The following is a 6000-nucleotide window of genomic DNA, read 5'->3' as shown; positions in this document are numbered from 1 at the left end:
AGCTCACAAGGGGTCTCGGTGGACAAGGATCTTCTTCCGTAGAAGTTCAATGCCAACGACATCCCGAAATTAAAGGCAATGGATAACCCTTATTTTCATTTAAGAGTTTTTAAACTGTAATGAATATTAAGGGAATAGACAAGAAAACTTTTCATTCTGTGTTTTCTCTATCTTTAGAAACCGTTTGTCAGCAATGGTACTTTTCTCTTGATAAAGAGAAAACCTCTAGTTGGGAGTCAATTGTAAACGCTTTCATTGATAGATATAAATGCAATATTCAAGTTGAAACTGATCATAGAGAACTTGAAATACTTAAGCAGAAAGAGAATGAGGGCTTTACCTCTTTCTTTAATAAATGGAGGGAAACTTCTTCAAAGATGGTCGAGGTGCCTAGTGAGAAAGAATATGTGAGAATGTTCATCAAGAATCTCCAAGAAAAATATTCTAAGCATCTCAAATACCAAAATAACTTGCACACTTTCAAGGCCGTCTATGACATTGGTATCAATATTGAAGATGACCTAGCTAAACAGAAAGCTGCTAACAACAGCAACTCTAATAGTGGCTGGAAAGGCAAGAAGAACGACAATCCTTCTTCTTCCAAAACCACCCACTCAAATAATGTTAGCACCTTTAATTTGAACGAAGTCCTCGCTATGAATAATCAAGGACAAAATAAACCACTTAGGAGGAACTTTACTCCTATTGGTATGAGTTATGACACCGCATTCGATCGCTTACATGCAAAAGGTTTTATAACTCCCATTGGACCATTTGGGGACCCACCTGTTGAGAAGAGAACGGCTAGCTGGAACCCCAACGCACATTGTAAGTATCATCAGGGTAGGGGCCATCTCACAGAAAATTGTTGGAAGCTAAAGGAAGCGATCCAAGATTTAATTGATAACAACAAACTTCCATTGCCCCCTGTAAGCAAGAAGCCAGGTATCAATAATGCACCACTGTCGGATTCCTTGGCTATTTCCGATGAAGAAAATCAGGTTAACCCCTCGAACCTTATTAAACCTGTCGAAGCTATTGAACAAGAGGAGGAAATCTTCGAAGATGCCGAGGATCATTTTCCTTGTGGACAAGAACCTGCGACAAAACAAGAAGTGTGTATCCTTATTCAGGTTGTATTGGAAGCAAGAGAACTATTACGCGAGGCCATGGAGGTGGTAAAGGAACGAAACGAACTACTCAAAAGTAGACCTCTACCTAAAGAGAAGAAATCATTCTCCCTCCAAGTAGTTGACACACCCAAAAGGAGCAATAGGCCATACACTCCAATTGGAACTTCTTATGCAAACATGTTCAAAATGCTCTCCGAGAATGGAAAAATTCAACCTCTCGAACCGAGACCATTTGAATCACTAAAAAGGACAGATAGGCACTACTGTCCATATCATCAATCAGGAGGACATACTATAGAAAATTGTTTCAAGTTCAAAGACTTGGTCCAAAGATTGATTGATAACAAGAAGCTAGTTCAAATCCCACAAGAACATGATGCTACCGTTAATGGGGTTTGGGATAGTGATGACGAGGATGTCTACCTCAAGGACGTCGAAGAAACTCCACTTATGGCAATATATCCAGTAGGTGACATTTGGGATGAAGAGGATTCACCTATAGATGTCCTCACAAGATCCGGGAGAATGCAACCTCCCATTACTACATAACCTATTCCCACTACTCAGCAAGTTCCCATACCAATCATAGAAGACAATGATGTTGTCAAACAATTAAAAAAGACTAAGGTCGAAATGAACGTATGGAAACTTCTAGCTACATCCCGAGAACATAAAGTTGCGGTCATGGACGCCTTAGCTAAAGTAGGGATAGAATCGGACACCACTCCTGAGGGGTTGGCTAACTTTCTCACGAGTGATCTCCCAAGTCCTACTAACTTGATCACTTTTTCCGACAAAGATCTACCGTCGGGAGGTGACAAACACAACAAAGCTCTCAACCTCACAGTAATTTGCAAGAGAATGAACGTCCCCATGACTCTTGTAGATAATGGATTGGCAATTAACGTTAGCCCACTTAGAACCGCGAGGATGTTGGGGATAAGAGATGAAGATTTATCTCCGTCAACACAAGGAATAAGAACTTACGATAACTCACGTCGTCAAGCATTAGGCACAATTACCATGAACATAACGATGGGAGTAATTGAACATGCCACCACATTCCAAGTGGTAGATATTAAGGCTTCGTTCAACTTACTGTTGGGACGCCCTTGGCTTCATGACCTCAAGGCCATCCCTTCATCTCTTCACCAACAAGTGAAATCCATAGTTGGAGGAGTACCAATTACAATCGATGCTTCACCCATGAGGATCAAAACAGTAGAAAATCCACTAATCAATGTGGAGCACGACGAGAATGACGAAGATTTGTGGGGCTTTAATGAAGAGGTCTCCTTAATCGAGGAAGATGAAAGGAACCCTCTTCGCTATAACCTCCACTCCAACATGATAACCAATGCTATCCTGAGAAAACAAGGACACTTCCCTAGAATGACTCTAGGAAAGACAAAAGGGATAGCAAAATAGATGGGACTACCTGGCCTCCCTAAATTAGATACTTTCGGACTTGGTTTCGAACCGACTCTCGAAGATCTAAAGCGAGCCCAGGAAAAATCAAAAGCACGTAGAAATGCTCGCGCACAAAAGAAAGCAATCCCAATGGATCAATATCCTTTTACTTTAAATGGACAGTTCATAAGAGAGGGAGAAGATTATCCATATTACGAATTTCCAGAACCCTTTGTTGTAAACGGCATAAGACAACCTGGATTCGAAATATTTCTGGATTGTTGCTTTCTAGATGAGATCCCAACTCCTATCTATAAAGAAAAATCACCCCCGTGCTTTGACTTTAATGTCATGGGACTTCTCTTTGGGCAAGAAAAGAATGAGCCAAGATATATAGAGGATAACTCTTCACTCATTCAAACAGTCCTACAAAGCGAGAACTTTGATCCCCCAAACCTCATCACTCCAGCAGAGGATTTAGTGCGAGGATGGCGCAAGACAGTGAAAGTGACTACTGCAAGCGGAAAGAAGATCTCCATAACTACAGGACAAGGGCCAATGTTCGAAGAATCGTCTGAATCAGAGTCTGAGTTAGAGTCTTCCCCTATCGAGTCATCTAAGTCTCTAGTTGTAGCACCTCCCTCTAATTCTTCTATTTCAGCATCTACTCCTAGGATAGTTAGCAATCAAGTCCCAATGGACATTTCGTTGTTCGATGTAATGATTTCTGAGTTTAATAATATGTCTTCTTCCTCTTATTCCTCGTGTTTTTCTTTAACTCAAGATGACGAGTATTGCTTAACTAACAATGAAAATGACAAAGAAATTATTAAAGCAATGGAAACACTTGAAAATAAGACACCAATAAATGAGGACACTGAAACGGTTGATATCGCAAAAGATCCAACCAGTAAAAGAAAAGTTAAAATTGGACTCACGCTAAACAAAGATGAAAGAACCGATTTAATTAATCTACTTAAAGAATTCATCGATGTATTCGCTTGGTCATATGAAGATATGCCAGGCATTAATAGAGAAATAGCTCAGCACACTCTACCACTAATCCCAGGAATGAAACCTGTAAAACAAAAGTTGCGTCGAATGAAACCCGACGTAGCTCTTAAAATAAAAGAAGAAGTACAAAAGCAAATAATTGCAGGTTTTATTAGGGTATCCAAGTACCCTGGATGGGTTGCAAATGTAGTCCCAGTTCCAAAAAAGGATGGTACGGTTCGAATGTGTGTCGACTATCAAGATCTAAATATGGCAAGTCTAAAGGACGACTTCCCTTTACCACACATCGATATTTTGGTAGATAATACAGCGAATCACGCACTTCTCTCATTTATGGATGGATATGCAGGGTACAACCAGATTCTCATGGCCGAAGAAGACACGGAGAAAATAACATTCATAACACCTTGGGGTACTTACTGTTACACGGTAATGCCATTTGGGTTGAAAAACGCGGGTGCCACTTACCAACGAGCAACAACTGCCCTACTCCATGACATGATGCACAAAGAAGTCGAAGTATATGTGGATGACATGATTGTGAAATCTAAAGACCGTCCAGGACATCAAGTGGCCTTGAGAAAATTCTTCGAGAGGCTAAGAAAATACAACATGAGGTTGAATCCATCCAAGTGTGCTTTTGGAGTAACCTCAGGCAAACTCTTGGGATATGTCATAAGCTCTAGAGGAATAGAGATAGACCCAACCAAGATCAAAGCAATCATGTCAATGCCACCGCCCAAAACCGAGAAGCAAATTCGAGGATTTATTGGCCGGTTGCAATATATAAGTAGGTTCATATCTAAGCTAACAACAATATGTGAACCGATATTCAAGAATCTTAAGAAAAATGTGCCAGTAATATGGGACGACAAGTGTCAAAAAGCCTTTGAGAAGATCAAAGCCTATCTCGCCAATCCTCCCGTATTATCCCCAGCGCTTCCAGGAATTCCTCTAAGGTTGTACTTAACAGTCACCGAAGAAACAATGGGAGCCATGCTCGCACAAGAGGTAGAAGGGAAAGAAAACGCCATCTACTACCTAAGAAAAAAGATGCTCGAATATGAAGCACGCTATACACCACTTGAGAAATTGTGCCTCGCATTGGTGTGGGCCACAACCAAGTTATGACACTACATGCTTGTTCACACAGTCTTTGTAGTGTCACGAATGGATCCTCTCAAGTACTTATTCGAGAAATCCACGCTTAACGGACGCATCTCAAGGTGGATAGTCAACCTAGCCCAGTTTGATGTGAGATTCATGCCTCAAAAAGCTATCAAAGGATCTGTAGTCTCGGACTTCTTAGCGGACTTTCCGATAGAAGATTCGACACCAATACATGACAATGAATTTCCAGATGAAGACTTAATGGTCACGGAAGATGATACTTGGACCTTATACTTCGATGGAGCCTCGAACCAAACGGGATGTGGCGTAGGAGTCCTATTAGTATCACCTAAAGAAGAGCATGTTCCAATTTCAATAAAGTTAGATTTCGACGTTACCAACAACGCTGTAGAATATGAAGCATGCGTGGTAGGCCTCGAAACAGCTTTAGCATTGGGTGTAAAGAAACTTCGAATATTCGGAGATTCTTCTTTGATCATCAACCAAATCTCCAAAAGATGGAAAGTAAGGAGCGAAAGCCTAGCCCCTTACCAAACCTATCTGGAAACCCTCACCGACCAACTGGAAAAGGTAGAATACACATATCTACCTAGAGAAGAAAACCAATTTGCCGATGCCTTGGCAAGACTAGCCTCAATGGTCAGGATTCCTAAGGAAATTGAGCAAATGCCTCTAACTATAGAGAAAATACACAAACCAGCATACATTCAGGCTATAGAGGATGATGAAACAATCCAAGAAGAAGAAGAAGAAGAAGAAGAAGAAGAACCATGGTATACTGATATACTCAATTATGTCACCAAAGGAGAATACCCTCCTCATGCTGACAAAAGAGCAAAATGAGCTTTAAGACTTTTGGCTTCCCAATACGTACTCATAAATGATGAGCTACACAAAAGGGTACCTAAAGGTCGAGCCCTATTATGTGTAGGCAAGAAGGACGCTGAAAGAACTATGAGAATAGTCCACGAAGGAGTATGTGGAACACATGTTAATGGCAAAATGCTAGCCCAAAAGATAATGCGAGAAGGATATTATTGGACTACCATGAATAGGGATTGTCATCAATATGTAAAAATATGCCCTAAATGCCAAATTTATGCAAACTTGCAACATATTCGTCCATCCCTTCTCTACACCTACACCTCACCATGGCCATTCTCAACGTGGGGAATTGATATAATCGAAAAGATCACACCTCCTGGAATAGGAGGTCACGAGTACATCTTGGTAGCAATCGATTACTTCACAAAGTGGGTTGAAGCACAATCATATGCTAAACTCACTGCGAAACATGTAGCACTCTTTATCG

Source organism: Chenopodium album, chromosome 15 (assembly GCF_948465745.1).
Source record: "Chenopodium album chromosome 15, dcCheAlbu1.1, whole genome shotgun sequence".
NCBI classification, from domain to species: domain Eukaryota; kingdom Viridiplantae; phylum Streptophyta; class Magnoliopsida; order Caryophyllales; family Amaranthaceae; genus Chenopodium; species Chenopodium album.
The sequence above is the reverse complement of the archived record's forward strand: the minus strand, read 5'-3'. Positions refer to the sequence as shown.